At 38.9% G+C, this 23,257-nt stretch overlaps 1 protein-coding gene across 1 annotated transcript in view; it reads right to left on the reverse strand.

Moving 5' to 3' along the window:
* Positions 1-21,487, reverse strand: part of MGAT5 (alpha-1,6-mannosylglycoprotein 6-beta-N-acetylglucosaminyltransferase) — a 157,741-nt gene extending 136,254 nt beyond the window's left edge. Inside the window, exon 1 of the mRNA XM_063288708.1 lies at positions 21,185-21,487. The gene's annotated coding sequence lies outside the window, so the exon portion shown is untranslated. The remainder of the gene's footprint in view (positions 1-21,184) is intronic.
* Positions 21,488-23,257: the final 1,770 nt, after the last annotated feature.

The following is a 23,257-nucleotide window of genomic DNA, read 5'->3' on the forward strand; positions in this document are numbered from 1 at the left end:
TTAAAGACATGTTCCATTGCTCACGTGACTAATAGAATGACTAAAGGTAAAACAACCATTCTTCATTTCCATCAGAACCTATTTCTGATTTCAAACTTTACTACTTAAAATATTTCAATAATTTCTTCTACACTACTATTGTCTGGAGGAAAAAAAACAGGGTATTAACACAGGTTTATTATAACATTAAATCAAAATTATATTTATTTTAGATTTATAGGCCAACAAATCAAAAGACTCACAATAGCTCATGAACACTTCATTTGCTGATGATAAACCTTCACCGAGCAAGACTACACAAAAAAGCTACATATTTCATATATTCACAAAACATAAATTAGCTAATTTATATCATGAACACAATTTACTATCATTTTCTAGATATTTGAAACTCTTTTAGAGAAGTCTTTCTCTGATACTTACATTTCAAAGACCACATCCTTCTGTAGCCAACAGAAAATTAGTAGCTCAACAGTAAGATGTTTTAGAAGCAGAAAACTGAAGATAATAACACAACATAGGGAAAAACAAGTCATCAAATAAGTTGCAGTGATATTGGAACAATGATTCAGCAATGTCATGAAATAATTAGTAGGAAAGTCCAACATATTTGAGACTATCATTGGTAATTAGATGTTCAAAGGAATTACATTGTTACAGAAGAATTAGGAACTTACACTTCTCAGGTAATGTGTAAAGATGTTGAGCAGAAATTTTATGAATCATGACAATTTTTTGAAGTTATGGATTGACTTAGGATCTTTTCAGTATTTATTTTCACTGATCAAAATCTTAAACTTCTATAATGCAGATTTTCATATTGCTGTACTGCAAATAACGAAATGCATTCACTGCATGCCTTAATTTATTAGGTGCACTCAGCAGAGATCTACACATTTACTAATTTTAGAGAACTTGTTCTTTCGTTTTGCATACATCTTAAAATTAGGAAAAGAGCTGGTGCATTAAAAGCTTTCAAAACCAACTAGAAGTTTTTAAAACCAACCATTTCCTGCCCTCCTTCTGAGGTTAGAACCAGGATGACAGCCTGATAGCCACATGGTGACATGACAACATAAAAGGCACTGGTTACGTGACATGTAATTGTTTCTCAATCTCTCTGCAGCTTTTGATACCATCAACCATGTATTCCAAGTTAGGGGTTCTAACTCCTTCCTTGACAACAGGCTCTAGATTGTAGTTCAGGTACTTATTACTGCATTTCACAACCTTTGAGTTGCAGGATGTCACAAACTTTAAGTCTATCCCCCATGTTCTCTGACATCTATATAAAGTTGCTAGAAGTGATCTTCCGGGATAGATGACACCCAGGGCTACTCCTTTATCAGGTATGTCTTTGGCTGGCTCCTGGTTAAGCCAGAATTGTGACAACAGGATGTAGCAACTTGAAACTGAAGATGGAGAAGAGTAACAACTTGAAACTGAAACCAGACAAGTCAGAGGGTCTAGCAGTTGGGAGAGACTTGTTTGGGGGTAAAGAAGTCCTAACCTGCATTAGACAGGGATAGACTCCCCTTGAAGGGCCTCTGCTGACCCTGTGCTGCCCTTGAGAGCTAATGTCAGCTCATGGGTGAGGAGTCCCTATTTGAAGCTGCAAATGACTTACCAACTATACCTTTTCTTGGTAAGGTCTAACCAGGCTACTATTATTTATTGAGGGTTACCTACTGATTAAATTACTTTCAAGGCAGGTTATCCTTGAAAGAAACTTAGAAGTTGCAGAGGGTCCAGAATGCATCATCCAAGATTCGATTGAGTGCTTCACAATGAGAGCACATGATACCTGTTCTGGCAAAACTATAATGGCTTCCCATTTTATTTTGTTCTTGTTCATATTCAAGGTGCTTGTGTCATGGTTCCTGTTCCAATGTTCCTGAAACATCATAACCAGTTCCCATGCCATGCTGGTGTTGACACATGTTATTGCACAGGAGGGGGCTGCTACTGTTCCTTGGTGCAAGGCAGTGAGTTGGATGATGTGAGTACAGAGGAATGCATGTTTGGGTTATCTCGACTGGTAAAGGACGTTGCCCAGAGACTGGCAGTAACCGTTAGGAACACCTGCAAGGAGATGGAATTGTACTGACTTTGGGGGGAGGGGCTTGGGATTGCTTGTGAATTAATTGGGAGAAATCCCATGCTTTTAGTATTCTCAGCTTTGCCTGAGTTTCTGCATACTATTCATTATTAAAATAGATATTCATAGAATACCTGTGTGAGTCTGATTACTATTTTGAATATGCAGTCATTACATAAAGCTGAGAATCACGGAAAGGTTTCAGTAAACTGCAGTGAAAAACAGGATGGATTCGTTTGAAGTTATGTGGAAGCTGAAACTTTACAGTCACAGGATTGATAATGTCCACTATGGAAAAAGGCCCAATGAACTTTGGAACTAATTTTTTAGAAGGTTGAGATGATTTGATGAATTTAGTAGAAGGAGAACTTTGTCACCAATTTTAAAGTCCCATTCAGGAGAATGATGAAAATCAGCATGTTTCTTATACGTTGCTTGGGCTTCCGCCAAAGCCTGCTGGATATTTGGCCAAGAGTCAGAAATTCGAGCAGCCCACTCAGCCGCAGAGCCATGTTGTGTAGGTGGTTGTGGTAGTTCAGGGATGGGAACAAATTCTTGCCCATTAACTACCTGAAATGGCGTTTTGCCGGTGCTCTGGTGAACAGCATTGTTATATGCAATCTCTGCGAAGGGCAACAAATCCACCCAATCATCTTGGTGGTAGTTAATGTATGCTCTGAGGAACTGTTCTAACATAGCATCAAGAACCTCAGTCGATCCATCTGTCTGAGGATGCAAACTAGTTGATAAACCCTGTTTGGTACCCAGTAATTTAAGAAACGATTTCCATAACTTAGAGGTAAATTGGACCCCCCTGTCTGAAATTAGCGGGTGGGGCTACTGTGCAACCGGTAGACATGGTGTAGAAACAGCGTGGCTAGCTGTTGTGCCATGGGCAAAGAGGCACAAGGAATGAAATGGGCTCACTTTGAAAATAAGTTCTTGACAACAAAATAACTGTCTTCTTCTGACTGGGAGGCAGGTCAACAATAAAATCCATAGAAATCTGCTCCCACGGTCTGGATGGGTCAGCCACATTTTGCAACTATCCCTGAGGTTTGCCATCTTTGCATTTGCACATTGCACAAACAGGACAAGTAGACATATATTCCTTTACATCTTTACGAAGCGTAGGGCACCAGAATTGACGTCTGGTGAGGTGCAAGGTTTTTATAAAGCCAAAATGCCCAGCCGTTTTATCATCATGGGAGTGCTGTAAAATCTTTAGCCTTAGAGCTTCAGGCACAAAAAGTTTATTTTCCACCCAACACAAGCCATCTGCCAGCATGACTTTGTCTCCATTCCCTCCCAACCAAGTATCAGATTTCAAAGCACAAGTGAATTCAGTAATTGACTAGTCACTTTCAGTGTATAATTGACTAGGGCACTTTGTGTGTAATTGACTAGGCACTTTAGCCTTCCTCAGCTGGGAAGGGTTCTGTTGCAGGTGAGACTGACTTCCAGTTACAGCAGCTAAACCTAGCTGGTATTTGGTTGATGGTGTCAATGATTTCAGCTTGCTGGCTGTCATTCTGAGGCAAACGAGATAATGCATCAGCCAAAAGGTTCTTTCTGCTCGGAAAATATTTCAGCTGGAAACTAAAGTGGCTGAAAAACTGAGCCCAGTGAATCTGCTTAGGGCTGAGTCGCCTGGGCGTGCGAAGCACTTCTAAATTTCTGTGACCAGTCCAAACTTCAAATGGAAATTTGGCGCCTTCCAACAGATGCTGCCAACTTTCTAGCACTGCCCTGACAGCAAAAGCCTCTTTTTCCCCACACATGCCAACAGCGCTCCGAATCAGAAAATTTTCTAGACAAGTAAGCGCAAGGGCGTAATCTATCTTGTGAGTCTCTTTGTAGCAGAATAGCCCCAATAGAAGTGTCAGAAGCATCTACTTGTACCACAAATGGGGCATCAGGATTTGGATGCCTAAATCCTTTAATAGTTTGGATCCTGCCAAGTCATAAAGAGGTTCACCTGAAAATGACTGGGGTGGGGTCAGATTTATTATTTAATTTATATAAAGCTTTCTTAGTGGCATCCCTGGATTTATGGATTTCCCTCTCCCTAGAAGTTCAGACTATTCCCTTCCTGGTTTACTTTATTAAGAAGCTAAAAAACATTTTTTATACCCAAGCTTCCCCTCCACCACCACACAAGAATATGTTACTTAAAATTACTGCTTGAATATTTTAAGGTTGGGGCTATGAATATGAACATCCACTGCCTATGAATCACTGTAATTTATGGAGATTATAATGGATCTGATGTATTAGAATGCATCAATGGTTTTCAAATTTGTCTTGTTCTTGTTTGAGATCTATTCTGTGAACTGGCAAGTGGGATAGAAATAATCAAATGAATGCTCTGGCTGTTTCTGAAGCAGTGACAAAATGTGTTATAAGACACACATCTATTTCTCCGTAGGAAAGAAAATAAATCAGCAGCTGCATTTACAGTCACTGCAAAGTATAATGTAATTTTTTTCACTAAGTATACTGTATGAATTGCGATTTCCAAACCATGGTTTATGACACATTTTATTAATTGTAGTTATTTCAATAAATTGTAACTAAACACATCATGCCTTGGCGTAGGTAAAATTCCAAGCATTATGTACCATAATAGTATGAAATTTCAGTCTCATCTTTAAAAGATCTCTTTCTAGACAACTAAACCTTCTCCTTAGGTTTCATCAGAATGAAAGCTGTGGTCATCTATCCCCTTAGGGATTGGTACTCCAAGATTAGATAATCTTTTCCAGCCCTACAAGACTTTGGCAGTGACTGCAACACTTTCAGATCACCAGGTAGCTTCTTCTCTTGCGGAAACAACTAAGCAAAAACTGAATGATACAAAGTTATGTTTCAAGTTTTAAACAATGTATACCTCAAGTCTAAGCAAATCTGACTTTTTGTTCACAACTTGCCTTTTCCCAGATGAGATCTCATGTTTTATGAGATCTGGATCTCACACAAGTGTGAAACTAGAATTTCTACAATTATACCATTTTTATTTATTTGTCAATCAAATTTCATCACCGCCTATCGCCCCCCCAACGGAGGGACTCTGGGCAGTTTACACTAAAAACAATAATTCTCTTTCCCACTATGCTTATAAAAAGAAAGGAAAGAGAAGAAATTCTATTTTTCTCTGTAGAGTTCTGAATAAGTGAGTACACAATGTATAACAAAGTTCATGTTAATTAAGCCTATGGAAATTGTATTAATTTACAGTAATGCCAAGTTCTTAACTGCGAGGGCAGCGTATCAGAGAGTGACTAGTATTGCTTCTTCTAACCAAAGAGATCTGAAAGCCTATAATGACAGAGAGAACTGCAGGGTTCATGTGACTAGCAGCTTCCACCCATCTTCAAAGCAGCCTTTTAAATATCTTCTACACTGTAAGTAGCAGCTCTGCAACTTTTGCAGCCCTGGAATGTTTCTGAAGCAGCACTGAGCTTATGGTGCTCCAGCTATCACAGCAAAGTCAGCAGCACTTCTCATGTTCCTTCATTGTAACTGTTTTACCTCAGTATTTTTTTTTAAATTATTTATTTATCAAATTTTGGCACTGCCCATCTCTCCCAAAAGAGGGACTCTGGGTGGTTTACAATTAAATACTTTAATGTCCAGCAAACAAAGCATCAGTTAAGTACTTTAAGTAACATTAATACGATCTCTGCATCCCAACATGGCATCTACAGACTGCATTCCTCGTTGCAGATTTTGTTGAGAATTTCCTCAACAAAATGAATTCTCCTGCCAACTTGTAGTTACTCCCAGGTGGGTTTTCTGTGTGCTAGTACTTGCTGTCTGAAATGTACTCCCCCAAAACTCCCAGGTGCCTTCTAAGACAACTTTTAGGCTTCTACTAAAAACTAGTATGTTTACCCAGGTCTTCCCTAAGTGAATGCATAGAGAAATGGTTCTTTTCCTTTTTATCCCCCCCTTTAAATAACCTTCTTTAATGTTTTTGCATTGTTTTAATTTAACACACACACACAGACTAATGTATAACAGTAGATGTGAGCTGTATCAGCATAGAAAGGTGTATTGAGATATATTAAATACATGCCTAGTACAATTCTGGAAAGCTTCAGTTAAGAGTTAGAATTTTGTGTACACTTTTGGAAATTAGTAAAAATAATTGGTATCAGCTGTGTTCCATGTAGGAGTGGGAGGTTGGCTTAGGTGTGTCAATTAACAGATATTATGCTTTAACAATGTGAAACCTGCTATGGGTTGAGTCATTGAAAGTGTTGAAACAGCCTGGGAACTTACATTTAATCAATATGTACAGCTGCACTTCATTTACTCATTTGCTCCTCAACCACTTTCTTTGGCTGCCTTCTTTTCATCTATGTATAGCCTACTTGTACTCAGAATATCTAGTGATTATATTTAGTTTCTCTGTGCTTCCATTTATATTTTGGAAATCTTTTTCAAGTCTTCAAAGCTGGCATGGATCCTGAAAACTTAGGCTTTAATCTTAAACTAAGTTTACAGAAGAGTTAGAACCACTTTCCCCTAATTGCTACCTTGCACCCCATCCAAAAGAACTTTTAAGGCCCAGTTAGGGATGCACACAGAAAAATTTCTTTCCATGACTTTCTGTATGTTAACTTATCTTAAGATCTGAGCTTTTAATTTTTAACAGGGATAAGGAATACATTTATGCTCAGCAATCTTCTCCAGAAAGCAGTGATTAAAATCCAGCTGTAACTGGCTGAAGTGTCAGCATCAAGGTTTCATTATGAAAAATAAAGATCACATTTGTTATTCAAGCTGACAAAGATCCATGCTGACTATCTCTGATTTCACTTGCAAACACAGGTAAAGTGCAACTCTCAGAACATCTGGTATGCCCCCAAGCACACTTCTAATAGCACTTACGATCTAAGAAGAATGTGACATGACTAACCAGTTCTTCCAATGCTGTTTTCAAACCAGTAACTCTCAACAATAAGTCCTTCAGAAACAACGGGCTGGAATTTGAGGGAGCCAAATAACATTTTTCATAGTTACCTAACAATCTCATCCGATTTGTAGCAAAGAGGTAGATGTTGGGGGGGAAACCAAAAGACTGTTCGGTAACTACAATTCAGTATATTCCTTAATTGGAAGCGGCCAGGTTTTTCAGAAATGCGTAATTTTATTATAGTCTCTTCGGTTACAAAAATACATTGTTCTGTTTTCCCACAAAGAGGGGGATACCCTTGTGGATATATTCCAGTTTTTCTTCCACTCCTAAGTAACCACTCCCATTCTGGTGAGCAAAAAGGTCATAGGACAAAATGATCCCATTATCTACAGCATCTTTGCTTGATTACTTGAAGTTAATTAATTTAGAACACCTTTCCCCCTGAGATCCAGCAGGCCCCTATTCTCCTACCCTTCTGGAAAGCCTGGAAGGGCTAGCTTTTCCCACCAGTGTTGAGGTAGAGCAAGGCCAGAGCCCAGTGAAACTGTTCGTTGATGTGTGGGGGTTTGTTGTTTTTGGGAGTACCAGGAGTTTTTGCAACATTTTTATTTATTTATTTTGCTGTTTTTATTGCTATTTATAAGCTGCACAGGGCCATAGTGCATAAAATGGTCAGCTATATAAGTCTTTGAAGTAAGTAAGTAAGTAAGTAAAGCTGATAACTTTTGTAGATTTGTTGGCTCTAATTTCTGAAACAGATTCTATGGCCATCTCCCTCCATAATAGAACCGCTTAACTAGTTCTATTTAAAGCATATGCACACTTTTACTCTTTTCTCACTGTTAAAACTTCTTTACCTAAGGCAGAAGTGGAAAAAGTAGCAGAGAACACTACTTGGCAGAAAACAACTAAATAACCACATTTTACTAAACCAAGTTCCTTCAGGTTAGTTTATATTCAAAACAAACCTAAAACATCTTGGGCATAATAACCATAACAATACTGATAAAGCCTCCTGAGGGAGACTAACTGCAACCTCAGCCTCAACAGAATACCGATATGGAACACTGCTATAGTCACTTTCTCTACTCAATCAGCAAAGACACATTTCCAGAGAAAACATACAAAAACTGTTTAATAGTTTGTAGCTGTTAAGATGTGTTAACTTTTTATGACAGAAGCTGCCTCTTTCGCCAGACATATTTTAAGTGTTCCATTATAATTTTCTTCAACCTTCTTTGAAGAAAAAGAGAAACTTTCATGTTAAATTTGATCTAAATGACTAAGACATGGCAATCTCTATTTTGTATTTTGTTTCCCATCATGCACCAAGCAAAAGTAAACGCACCACTCAAATGTTTCACAAGAAATGAGAGGAAGTAGTTAAATGCTGGACTAGAAATCAGGACACTATGGCATGAAATCCAGATGGGCATGAAATCAGTAAAGGAACAAGGCAAGTATGTCTACTCTCTCCCTTTCTATTCATCATTGCATTAGAAATATTGGCAGAAAAAGTCCAAGGTGATAAACAAACAACAGGTTTTAGAATTCATGGAGAGACCTTGAAAGGTGGAGGAACCTAATGTTAACTTGGTTAGGATCTATTGCAATTATCGAAATGAATGTACTACCCAACATAAACTATTTATTTCAAATGGCACCAATCAGAATTTCAGAGAGAATTTTACAAGAATGACAAGAAACTGTTAGTACACGTAGTCCTTGGTTAACAACCACTTGTTCAGCAACCGTTCAAAGTTGTGACAGTGCTGAACAAGTGGTACTTACAACCAGTCCTTGAAGTTCCATCTGTCGCAGAACCTCCTGCAGTAATGTGATTCTGATTTGGGCCCTTGGCAACCAGCTTGCATTTATGACAGTTGCAGGGTCCCATGGTCACATGATTGCCATTTGCAAACCTTCCCTGTTGGCTTCCCACAAGCAAAGTTAATGGGGAAGCTGGCAGGGAAGGTCATAAGTCACTCCCGCTTTTTCTCCTGAGAAGCCCCACTACTACAGGGATCTCATACTATGTAGCGTGTGCCTGCCTGCAGCACCCCTCTGCCCGCAATCCGTAGCACACGCCCACCTGCCTGGCCACACTCATATCGCAGCAACCTCTCCCCTGCTACAGCACCCTTCCCCTGCCGGCCACACTTGCACTGCAGTACAGCATCCTCTCCTCCCTGGCCACTCTCCATAATACTCACCCACCAGCTGGCCTGCTTGCAAGCCACCCGGGACTTCCAACTTCCTGCTGACTTCCCCACTGACTTTGTTTGTTGGAAGCCAGCAGGAAGTCACAGGTCTCAGTCATATGAGATGTTCACTTAACAACCCACGATCTTCATTTAACAATGGCAACAGGGACTGCCGTGATTGCCATCGCTAAGCAATGTGGTCACGTGACATTGCACTTTACGACTGCATCGCTTACTGATGGAAATTCCAGTGCCAAATGTTCTTAAGTGAGGACTATCTATAAATTCATATGGAGTGGGGAAAGACCTAGACTCAAACAAAAAGTCCTACAAGATTCCAAAAAAAGAAGTGCCCTCGACCTTCCAAATTTGAAACTGTATCATAAAGCAAGCTGCATCTCATGGATAACAGACTGGATAAAATCTCCAAATAGCAGAACGGTAAGTTTGGAAGGAGCTGGCTTAGCCAATGGATTTCACAGATACTTACAGTAGAGAAATACAAGGAGGATTAAAAACTTAAAAGGACCTATTATTACACAAAGTTTGATAAATAGAATTCTGCAAAGGAAATAATAAGCCTAAGAATTTTACCTCTAACTTCTCCTTCAAATGCTTTTCACGTCAGAGATAATTACAGCAAGAAAAGTGTAATTCCATATGCAGATATGGTTCACTCAGATTCTACAAACAGAGTAAAAACACAGCAAGATCTACTTACTGAAGGCTCAAATATACCATGGCTGATGTATTTACAAATAGCCACGAGGATAAAATCAGATCTCAAGGAAGAAGAGATATTTTTAAAAAAAACGATTTGAAACACTAATGCAAAACCAGCACCACTTATTAGGATGCATATATAAACTTTTACTTAGCTATGACACAGAGACAGAATGAAAACTGTATGATAAAATGGATGCAAAACTTTAAAGAAACGGTTAGAACACAGCAATGGGAAGAATTATGGACTAAATCTATAAAATTCACACCAAGTTACAACCTAAAAGAAAATTGGTACAAACTGTTTTACAGATAATATACAACTCCATCAATAATATATAAGATAGATAAATCATAGAATAATACATGTTGGAAACGTCATAAAACAGAAGGAACCTTTTATTATGTGGTAGATATATATAAAAAAAACCCAAAAGTACTAGAAGGACATACATAATATAATGCAGAAAATTTTGGAGTTTAAATGAAACCACAACTATTATTACTAGGTATCATCTTAGAAAAAAACAACAAGAAACATAATTTAATGAGATATATGCTTATAGCAGCGAAAATAAATTTTGCTCAAGCCTGGAAGAAAGACACAATTCTAACAATATCTGATTGGGAGCTTAAACTTGGAGAATACTCAGCAATGGCAAAACTAACATACATACATACATATATATTAGTATTTATATATGTATTAGTATTTATAGACACACATACATACAATAGAAGATTAACTAAATTTAAGCAAGAATGGTTCCCAAACATACAATACATCACACAGCTTGGCAAATATAATCATTTATAGTTGGCTTCTAAGGGGGCCTAAATGTCTACAAATATTGGAAATTGGCAGATGTATAAAAAAGGGGAAATTAGAAACCTAATATTTTTTTTTATTTTCTTTCCTTTTCCTTTTTTTAATCTTTTTCCTTTTTCTACTTTTTCCACTTTTTGTATTTTAATTGATAAATTTGCTCCATTCATCTATTTTTTCCTTTCGTTAACATGTCTATATACACACCAAGTAACAATGCAATGGAGATGTTAATATTTAGTAATTAGCTTAAGATCAAAACCTTTATTGTATAACAAATACTTTGATGCAAGTCATAGCAGTCTTTTCCCCCCAATGTTATACTCCTTTGAATGAAAAAGTCAAATAATTTTAATGCTTGCAATGTTGATTTCCTAAGTTATAATTAATAATCATAGAGTATCTTTTGTTCCTGTTCTGTTTTTAATACTGTAAGTTATCTAAATAACAGAATGTCAATCTTTAAATATGTTACATAAACATCACTGTACTGACATATTACAATGTATCAAGATTGTATTTATTGTATCCATAAAACACAATTAAAAGGGGAAAAAAGAATAGAAGAAAAAAATTGAAACCTGGCTGGGTGATGTTGAGTCAGTAATTTTATTTTATTTTATCAATTTTTTATCACTGCCCATCTCCCCCTCAAGGAGGGACTCTGGGTGGTTTACAATAAAAACAGAGTTAAAATTCAAACAATTATAAATACAATAAATACCTAAAAATAAAAATGAGATAAAATCCAGATGGCTGACAGTTCTCTAACAGTCTGTGAGTATAACAGGCTCTTTCAAAATCATTCTATGACGCTAGCCATCCCCAGGAGTGCCTAGTCCCCTTTCCGTTCCAGGCCTGCTGACATAACCAGGTTTTTAATTTTTTACGGAAGTCCAGGAGTGATGGGGCCTGTCTCACTTCTGGGGGAAGAATGTTCCAGAGGGCGGGAGCTACTGCAGAGAAGTGATGCTTCCGAGACTCCACCAGATGGAATTCTTTTATAGATGGGGTCTGTAACATGCCCTCTCTGATGACCAGGTGGGACGGGACGATGTGATGGGAATGAGAAGGTTCCTCAGATAACCTGGTCCCATGCCATGTAGGGCTTTAAAGGTAATAACCAACACCTTGAATTGGACCCAAAAGCAAACTGGAACCCAGTGTAGCTCACGCAGCAAAGGTGTTACATATGCAAACCTTGGAACACCCAAGATTGCCCACGCGGCTGCATTCTGGACCAGTTGAAGCTTCCAGATATTCTTCAAGGGTAGCCCCATGTAGAGTGTGTTACATTAGTCTATATGGGAGATGACCAGGGCCTCTCAGTCCAGGAAAGTGCGTAACTGGTGCACAACAGGAAGTTGCACAAAGGCCCTTGTGGCCACGACTGCCACCTGCTCTTCGATCAGGAGTCGTGAGTCCAAGAGAACCCCCAAGTTATGCACTGGGTCTGTCTGGGGCAGTGCAACCCCATCCAGAACTAGGTTATCTGGAGAGTCCCAGTTTAAGAAAGCTGTTTTAGAATAAAAGAAAATAAATATTATTATAGATGTAGGCAGGAGGTTTATGTCAACTTTTTCAGGCTTTTCCTAGAGTTGTCAATAATGACGTCAACCAAGCACTTGCCACAAACTGAGGATAAAGACAACAGAAAAACCAGTTAACAATTTATTAGCTTCAAATTTGGAATAATAAACTTCAACTACTATAACTTTAAAACTAACTACAAGAGTACTATGGGCTCTGCATATTAATGGACACCATATTAGCAGTGCTAATTTGCCTGGTCCATGACACTGTGACTTATTCCCTGAGTAGTTTTGTAGGTTTAAAAGATAATAAAGGAAGTAACTATACGTTTAATTAAACGAACACTTTACTAAATACAGAGCACTGGGTAAAAGGCAGCGAAGATGCGGATCTGTCGTTCTTTCTCTGTCAGCTTCAGAGGAAACCAGCTTCCCTCCTTTGTCAGCTCCCAGTCTGTATGAACTGACTTAAAATGACATATTGCTTATTTTAATTTTGGCAACCATATGCCCTAGATACAGAAATATGTACCAGTCTTAGTAGATACAATCTAAATGATTCATTGGGTCACTAACAAAGCTGTATGGAAATACTCAGTGTTAGACCAATAGAAGATAAATGTTATAATCCTGTATCTCTGAAAGGCTACTTCAGATATTCAATGTACAGTGCAAATTTTAGACAGGTTGGGTAAAATACATAACTTATATTATCTTTCAACAGTACTGTGGCATACATCTCTAGAGGGGAATTTTTCTGATCAAATGGGCCCCAATGCAATAAGGAATATCCAGAGTGCTCCAAGTATTATCATTTGGAAATCTCTGGCCTACAATTGAAAGCAGAATGACAAACAAGATGAACCTGGGTCTAATCAAAGTAGAGCAGCCTTTCCCAAAACCTTGGCATTCTCATAATATTTGACAGTTCAAGTCCCAGAATTTCCCAGTCAGCCTGGCCATTGGTGAGAATTCAGGAATTTGAAATCTAATGTCTGGATTACAAAAGGCTACCATACAGCAACAGATATGGATTTTGGCCAGCATATTTCCCCAAAATACAAGCAAAATAGCATGCTACTAAAATAATATCATTAAATTCTAAATTAATGTACCCTATTTAATGGGCCAACTCACAATTACTGAAATAAACTGCAAACTTATTTTCAAGCTACCAAAACACTGCTTTTTTTGATAGGCGGGAAACAAGTTAAAAGGAATTAGACAGATTTTATAGTAACAAAGCCAAAGCTATGGCTACAAGACAGTAAAAGTAAGAATATTCCTAATATTCCTTCTCTACTTACCTATTGCTTAACATACAAAAGTGAAATTACCATAACTGGCAAACCATCTGTGATAATCAGAGAAAATTATAGGAAACCATGTCAAATGTATATTTACCATGTATATTTAAATGTATATTTACCATCACTGTTAACTGCATGGGGAGATACAACACATTTCCAGTGCTCATACACACTTCAATTAGTCATTACAAGTACAGTAGCTTTCCTTGAATTGTATATTTTAAAAATTAGACTTGACCAAAAAAAAAAAAAAAAGGGAAAAAAGTGAAGCCTAAATTCCAAGAAACCCTTTTCCCCACATCAATCCTTAATGAGCTCAGTTCTCAGAAAACACATTAGGAACTTAAGTAAAGCTTGATCATTTGTAAATTCTTCATCACTGTGCTACCACAACCCAATTTCCCTGGCTAGCTTCCAAGTATTTTTGTATCACAATGATTGCTCAATTATGTAGCTATGTTTCACACACAAGTAAGTCACTAAGCAATACTGAAATGGAAAGTTTCACTATTCTGAATATGTTACTAATATAGCAGTAGTGTCTATTACACAAACCAGTTATTATTATGTGCATCATCTGAAAATCACAGCAGTACAAATAAAAATCTTTTAAGAGCCAATTATTTATCAACAATATCTTATCTGATCCTATTCATATCTAACCCTAGCCTCTGTTGCTTAGCCTCCCAGTATCATTAAAGATTCACAGCAACTGAACTACTTTTATAATTACCTCACTTAAAATTGATTTAGTAATTGTATGATCAGCAAATATAATAAGAGTCACACCTTATTGTAATCAAGTATTTCTAATGGAAGTTTTAAATAAAGCCTGTGCAAATCATAGCAAGAGTAAGGCAAGGCCTAAGGAGGCTGCAACCATAGGCTCAGCATGTCTGGAAATTAACTAGCAAGGCAGGCAGCTTCTCACTGCTCATTAAAGTAATTATTGGGCCTCCCAGAAGTAGGAAGAAAGGTCAGAGAAGAAATGTACAAAGCTTTCCTCCATACTTAAGAGGATTTCTTCTCTTTAGCACCAATGGTTTCAAATTCCCAAATACTCCTTTTGTCCTATATGATTCTAAGTAAGAAATTATGCACAGATCATAAGGAAAGTGCACAGATCTGTTGCATAACAGGTATTATCTTTTAACTGGGAAATGAAACCTCATTACTAAGTATGTATCAACTTATGCGATCATGCTTGATGGATGAAAGCCAGTATCACATTAAAATATTCTAGATTCTGTCTTATGCTTAATATTTTATATAATGAAAACTAAATTGATTATAGGATTTTTTAAAAAATACTGCTGCTGAAAGCTTGTTTATTTACTAGGTTTATATGTTGCTCCAATCAACAACTGATTCATGGTTCATATATCTCCCTCAGTTATCAGATTAAAAATAAAATCGTAATTGCAATAACAACCACAATAATAATTAATCAAAAATAAAAACCTTAGCAGTGGGAAGTTCAATAATCAACAAACATTTCTTGCAGGAGGAACAATCCCATTTCTCAGACCCTAAAGGCTTGCTCATATGTCAGATGTTAGATCTTAACAGCCATGCAGAAGACCAAAAGCATAGAGGACAATCCTTTACAAGCATGCATGCATGCATGCATACATACAATGCTCTCTCACTACAGGAATTTTATTGGTAGCACACAAAAGAAGGGATCTAAGCCATGCAAATTACTACTAAGGAATTAATTCTCAATACAAAACCCAACTTAACAAAATAGAATTGCTGTCTTCAGGTTACAGACTATGTGCACGTAAACAATAGCACCATTTAATATGATCAAGTAACATCCTTGGTCAAGGAATGAGTTACCACATAGGCTGAATCATAAACACTCAGGTCTATTTTAGCCTAGCGTGCTATGCAAATTGGCATCATTTTTATAAGATAAATTATTATAAATTGTGCCCACCGTGTGTATGTATATAAACAAAGAAAATGTTTTGTGTATTTTTAAATACAATTACATGAGCTTAAAATGCATGGAACTGCACACTGATCTGATACATTTTATATTTCTTGTTAGGATTTATTTTTAAAGTAGTTTATTTTAAGACAAGTGATTTTATTAAGTGAAACTTTTTATATAATTTGCAATATTTTAATCTTAACTATACTATTATTTGCACATATTTGCACATAATTTAACCATAAATGCATGGATAAAACTCTGGACTTCCATTTAATATTTCTTTCATGACTTGTTAACCTCCCCCCCTTTTTTTTGGTAAGGATACCAACTATGAATATTTTATCATCATTATATGCCATCAAGTCATTTTCGACTCCTAGCAACCACAGACAGATTTACTCCATGATGATCTATCCTTATCCTGTTCTTTCAAGTCTCCCACTGGTGCACTCATCACCACTTTAACTGAGTCCATCCACCTTGTTGCTGGTCGTTGTCTTCTCTTTCCCAGCATTAGAGCCTTTTCCAGAGAGCTGGGTCTTCACAAAATGTGTCTGAAGTAGTATAATTTAAGCCTGGTCATTTGTGCCTTGAGTGAGAACTCTGGGCTGATTTGTTCGATGATCCATCAGTTTGTTTTCTTGGCTGTCCATGGTATTCTCAGAAGTCTTCTCCAACAACTCCAACGTTCAAAGGTGTCAATACTCTTCCTATCCAGCTTCTTTAAAGCCCAACTTTCACTTTCACAGAGTGTCACAGGAAATAACATGGCTTGCACAATTCTGATCTCTGTAGTTATAGAGACATAATGGCATTTGAATATCTTTTTCCAAGGTGTTCGTGGCTGCTCTACCAAGTACTAGTCTATGGCATATTTCTTGACTGCCTGTTCCTTCACTGTTGATGATTGATCTTAAAAGGTAGAAGCTATCCACCACTTTAATATCTTCATCGTCAGTTCTAAGGCCAGTACAACAAAATCATCTTGGATGCCAATTTCAGTCCCCTCATCATGTATAATAAATTTTCCAAAAATAATCGTTTTCTCCAAATCACACATTGACATGACTATGATAGTAATCATTATCATATAATGGCAATGCTGAAATGTATTTTTATCTTTTTATGGACTTTACTTTTGTTTCTTATACTCAAGATTTACACTGTGTTTATCAATAGGTATTAGAATCTATTAACCACAGCTGTTAGATACAATGGCTAACAGAACTCTCTGACAGATGGGGAAGGTCTCTCAGACTACCAGATGCAAATGCATAGAAGGCTGTCTTATATTCAAACAGCTGACTCAGTACTGTTACACTGTTCTCTCCAAATTTGGTCCTCTTCAGATTGCCAAAAATTCCAAATTGGAAATTCTGTAGATTGCCAATACTACAGACCTGACTGAGAAGGCTGATACAGATACACCATTAGCAGCCTTCAAGGTGTCAACTAAGATATTTGTTGAGCCAAGCCATAATATAGTTTCACAGTGGCTTGGCACATTATGTGAATCAGCCTTTGTGTTTGGTAAAGTATCATTCATGGCTTAGCACAAAATGTGAATCCTGCCAAATATAGCTCATTTAATAAGCTATGATTAACAAAATGTGTTTTGGAGATCTATGAGGTCAACCAATCAGTTTTCCCAGACCCATATGAAGATGCCAAAGTCTGAAATTAAGGCATATTTCATGTGCAAAGCATATGCTCTAGTGGTGAGCCAGGGTCTTCCCACCAGGACACCTTAGATAAATGGGACTGCTATTACATCTAGGACCTGTCCTTTAGGACACACATTTTTAAAATACATAATCTATTTGATCCCTATTATAACCAAAAGATTGGATTAGTCGAACTTGTTTTGAAGAGTTTCTTCTCGTGGCATACTTCACAACATTTCATAGTAAGAAGAAAAAAAAATGTATATAGTTTGTTCTCTTTAGGTTCACTTAACACCTTCAATTATCTCTGTATTATTTAAACGATTTATAAGCGATCCATCTCACTGAAATGATTCTAGGCAGTCAACAAAGCATGTCTGAACTGAACAAACCTAATCTTTATGAGAAAAAAAAATCTGAAAACAACAAACCTTTACCTTGTTTAAGTAATTATTTGGTGTCTGAATAAAATTCACATTCATCTTAAGTCATTAATTCCCCCCCACCCAGTCCAAGTATATTAGACAGGTATCCAAGATCCAAGCAAGTAATCTGTATATGTATACAAGTTGACAGAGTTTGGGAATCCAGACTGGAAAAGGTATTTCTTATGGTAGCCAGTCAATCCTATGCCTATCTACTCAAAAATAAGTCCCACTGAAACCAATTAAGCTTTCTTTGGGTAAATGAATACAGAATTGAAACTATAAAATTGTGGTTTGAGAACCAGACATCATTTCTTTCTACATACCCATGCTCCAGTATTATGGCATCCCATGGACTGTAGGATATATATATATATATACATCTCCCTATCTTGAGTCTTTCCCATAGAGGAGATTCAATCTTAGATCTTTCTTTTCAAACCTTGCAGAATACCCTACACTAATTAATTTTTTGATCTCAGGGCTACAACTTAAGACAATAGAGTTGATCTGCATAATATGGCCAGACTTTAGATATAAAAGATGTCTCAAATCAACTATGTTATTAAATCAATCAATAAACAAACTCTGGGTTAGCTTCATAGAGTTAAAAGAGCAATTCCATAAAAACAACAAATATCTAAAAAACAACCACCATTCAAGGAAACAAAACCATCCTCCCAGATTCTTAAAGAATTTGTGCCAACCATGTAGCTGGCATGCATATTCACTGAAATGGGAAGGAAGTCAGTAGACTGTCCTAACAGGAAGAAATGGAGAACAATGACAATTCTTCCGCATTTCTGCAAGTTGAGCTTTGGATCTAAAGGAGCTTCCAACATCTAACCTGTCCAAAAAGACTGCCCAACTCATTTACTAGACATCTAAGACTTTAACAGTATCCGGAAGAGTGAAAGGTTAATGTGGAGTCAAATGAATCAGAATAACTCTGGAATACAGAGTCAATATATTTTTGAACCATGGCAGCACAACAGGATGTTTGTTTGGTCTGTCTTCAGAATAAATAATTTTGGGATGCTTGGTATTTTGAATAAGTTGGTAACATAAAATGAATTTAATTAAAGCAAATGTAATACTGAGCGCTTATAAAATATACATTTTCTATACATTTGTTACATTTAAAAATATTTTAGAAGACAAATAAATCATACTTCTATATATACCACATGCATGTTAAGCACTATTATTTAACCTAGACAGACAAGACCATATGCAGGGGTTGATACTTCACATAGGCAATCATGACACCTGCTGACATCAGTGGAGAATTGTATATTCAAGACAATTTTTTTTCAACTTGGCATTCTCAAGCATGTTGGGACTATAATTCCCAGCCAGTTTCTGGGGACTGTAGTTCCAGCACATTTGGATAAAACCAGACTGGGGAAGATTGACCAAGGAATTCCAGCCTGGACAAATAAACCACAGCATACTTTACAATATAGCACATTGCTCAAAGAACCTATCCCTTTGATAATTCCCAGCTGCAGCATGTTGACAAAAACTAACATTCAACATTTTTGAATATGCTAATAACATTACTTAGGAACAAACTTTGGAATGAAGTTTAAATGCATGTTCTGTAAAAATGGGTTATCAATACATATGGGACTTCCCGATTTCAATGGTAAAACTTAGTATTTCATCATAGGTTATTTCTTATGCAACCACAATAAACCTTCTTTGGGAATTTTTGCCTGTGATAAATTATGACTAATGATTGTTTAATGTAAGTACACTTGCTCTTCTATTATTTTACTGCCATTTTTTTGCTGTATGATACCTAATTACACTGCAGAACAGATCTTTCTTCTCTTTTCAATTCAGTGTAAATTTATTATTTGTATTAATAATACAAAATATGGCAGTATGCTACACAAGGCCAGGGAATTTCAATCAAAAGATTTCAGACTCTGTCCTCCCCATTTGTACAATAATGAGTATTAACCACATCATGAAAACTCTTTTGTGTGGTACCAGTCACATTATTATCAAGCACGAGAGGCTAAATAATAAATATTGCTGTACAGTATTGCTATATTTTCCTAGATATGCTACTCCCCACAGAATATTAGCCATGAGACTACACTGATCAGTCAATAGATGTCCTCAAAGCACAAACAAATTCTCCTAACACCAGTTATAACATTTCTGCTCGCATTTTCAATACTAATACTTTAGCCAAAAAAGCCAATATCCTACCACTATTACTAGAAAGGGAAAATAGTATATGGGCTAAACTCTCTTACATAGGTACCTCTGGCTATAACCTTAGAGAAGCAGCACATAGTTGCAAGGCCAAAGGAAAAATGGGGCATAAAGGGAAGGCCAACAAGTGGTTGTTTTTTTGTTGCTTCTCTTTACTCCGAGGCTACCCTCAGCGTTACTAGGCTAACTCCTTAAAGGGGTGCAATTATCCTTTAAAAATTGGGAAGAGGAAAAAAAACATTTCATTGCCAATGGGATAGGGAGGGGAAAGAAAAGCTCATTTCCTTTCATAGGGAACAAAGAACAGCTGCCTACAAAAATAAAGGCTGGAGAAAAACAGCAATATAAGACACTAAAGGTCACCTGCAAGCAATAGGTGGAGGTGCCTCCTGATCCTTTCAACAACTGAATCGCAACCTGCAAGACTACTACACTTGTTCCTGGGTCCTCTTCAACGGTGACTCTACTCCAGATAGCAAAGGAGAGGATCAACAGCAAGTGGTGATTATCATAGAGGATAAGCAACCTCTCTAAAGAGGGGAGGAGGAAGCACCAACCTTTATTTCGTGGAAAACGAGAAAAAAGCAGGTGTGGCAACCTGCTCTATATCTCTGGCCAAGGGAGGGGGAAAACACTTTCGTGCAAAGGGAAAATAATGCTTCCGTCTCGCCCCAACCCACGCAATCAGGTATAATTATCTCTCACACACGCGCGCAAAAGTCGTCTTTGGACGCCGAAGGAGAAAGACAAAGCAGCAGGCGACGAGATGGTCGGAAGAGAGGAGGAGAGACAGCGACCCACCTAGTCCCGTCAGAACAAGGAGACAAAATGTCTTTGGGAAGTGTCCCGTAAGCTAAGGGACAAAGGAGCTCATTTCCCGCTTCTCCGAGAAGAGAGGTAAGCGAAGGAAGGAAGGAGACACGCTCCCCACCCAGCAGGAAACTGCGAGCAGGCAGCCAAGGAGTAACCTACCTATTCCAGTGTAGCGGGAGAAAACGCGCTCCTCAACGTGTGCGAGGAAAAGGAAACTGCTGCGCCTTCCCATTCTAACCAAACGCGCGAGCGGACCACAGCCAGAGCGCGCACAACCAGGGGAAAGAGCGGCGGCAGGATAACCGGGAGGGAGGAGTCATCGGCTCCCTCCCCACCGGCGCCGAGCAACGCCACGGCAGACCACGGGCCCTCACGCGGCGCGAGCGCCGCCGCCGCCAAAGCCGCCGCCTCCCCGGAGCTCGCGGATGCTGCTCCCGGATGATTGAGTGCGGAACACAGGGAGCAGAGAGACGGGGTAAAGCAAAGCTTCTTACCAGCTCTTCTGGCGTCGCCGGCGAGGCGGCCCCCGTTCTCCTCATCCATCTTGCTTTCTAAGCGGGGCCGGGGCTTGGCCCCCCCGCCGAAGTGGCGGGGAGGCCGGACATGGAGCAACGCAGTAGAGGCGCTTGTAGTTCTGCGAGGGCCAAGCTCAGCCAGTTGCCGCAGCGGAGCCCACGAGAAGCGACCCGGACGCGATGTTCTTACTAGCGCCGCTGTCTTCCTACTGCAGCGTGAGGAAGCTCGGGCCGAGCAGGGAGCGTCTGCGAGCCGCTCGCCCGGGAGTGTACAAACAGCCTAGCCGTAGCCAGGGAGCGTCTACAAACTACCCACCGTCGCCAGGAGCGCCCAATACCGAAACGCTGCAAAAAAGAGGGGGGGGAAAGGGGTGAAGGTGGTAGTAAACGTCTCTAAAGTGTAGCGTGATAATGCTTCCTTCCCCGGCCTAGGAGAAATGGTTCTCGACAAGCGCACGCGGACGACGTTGAATGTCTCTTGGACGTCGACCGAGGCGGCGTGTGACCTGCCTGGACAAAAAACAAAAATGCTTAGAGCGGTAGCATGTCCCCTAGTTCTCCAGAGCGCAATCGGAAAGATTCCACAGAGGGGCAGGATAGAGTTAAACCGTTTATCTCCGGGGGTAAAACAACACTGCATGAGCAGGAAGCATCTGCAGATTTCGAGTCCGATCGCCCAGCAGTTTGCATGCAACCATATCCCACTCTAACCGCTCGGGCTTCTCAAACGTTTAAGACATCCATTTGCGGGGAGAGAAAAAACTGCAAGGTGACATGTTCCGTTTCCTTCCTAGAATGCTAGGCACGACCCCGAAGCCAGTGAAATGAAATGAGCCCCTCTGCAGTGCAGTTTCCCACCTTGAAAGGCAGCGAGATAAAAACGCAGAGTAAAGCGGGCAGTCATTCGAAATTGCAGGTGGGAAACGGTGTACGGAATAGAGTATCTGCCTTTTACATAATTAAAAATGGGGGAGTCGGTGAAAGCTTGCTTGAAAACCCGTGGAAATGGGTGTGAGGGTCAGCGATTATGCAGTACAGTTGGCCGCCGCCATCACTAACACACGTAAAAGCGCTAAGGGGGCTCAGATAGGTTTATCTACTTGGCCACAACCTGAAGCGACAGTTAACCTTGTAAAGAAACTGGTTCATATCCCTTCACTTGGACTACAGAGTTAGTCACCATGGTATTCTCTGTTAAACCAATTTTCTGAGTTTGCATAATACACCAAACAAGTCACATAGGCTGGATTTGTTCAACACACTTGGCTGAAATGAGTCTGGCTAGTTTGTGGTTCAGTGTGTCACAAGCACAGCAACTGGATGTCAGTAAACACATTTAATCCTGATTAGCTTCCTGTTCTTCCCCATTCCTGCTAACTGCTCCAGGGCCCTATAAAGGTTTCTACACCTATTCCAGTGTATATTGCTACACACAAACAAGGCTCTGTCCTAATCAGAATCTTTTCCTTGGGTAGAATAACTTTGCACATATACTGATGGGTGAGTTAATTATTTTAATATTGTCATTAAACTGCTAGGAGGAGTCATCTGTTGGTTTCGGATGAGGTTTCATCAGTATGCTGATGATACTGATGAGCTGTATAAATCCATCCTGGGCTGAGCAGGAGATATGGTGCAACACTTGGTCCAGTGTCTGGAAGCTGTGAGGAATTGGATAGGACAGAACAATGAATCCCAGCAAGATGAGGTGCTGCCCCCTCAGAAGCTCTCTGGTTCCATCTTAGTTCCAACTTCAGCTGTACATGGATGGCCCTTCCCCTGAAAGAGCAGCTGCTTAATCTAGGGATTCTCTTGGCTCCTAGTAGAGACTGTGCCCAACTGTGCACAACTGTGCACTACTGTAGTTGGACCTTCTTGGACTAGGAAGTCCAATTAACTCCTGCCTTACCATCTTGTGTTTGGACTTCTGTCATTCACTTTACCTGGAGCTGTTCTTGAAGGTGACTTGGAATCTACAGTTCATGCAAAATTCAGGTGCCCACTTAGTGATATGTGAGAGCAGATATGGCAGAATAATGCATTTACTGTGTG

The sequence above is a fragment of the Candoia aspera genome, chromosome 1, assembly GCF_035149785.1.
Source record: "Candoia aspera isolate rCanAsp1 chromosome 1, rCanAsp1.hap2, whole genome shotgun sequence".
Lineage (NCBI taxonomy): Eukaryota > Metazoa > Chordata > Lepidosauria > Squamata > Boidae > Candoia > Candoia aspera.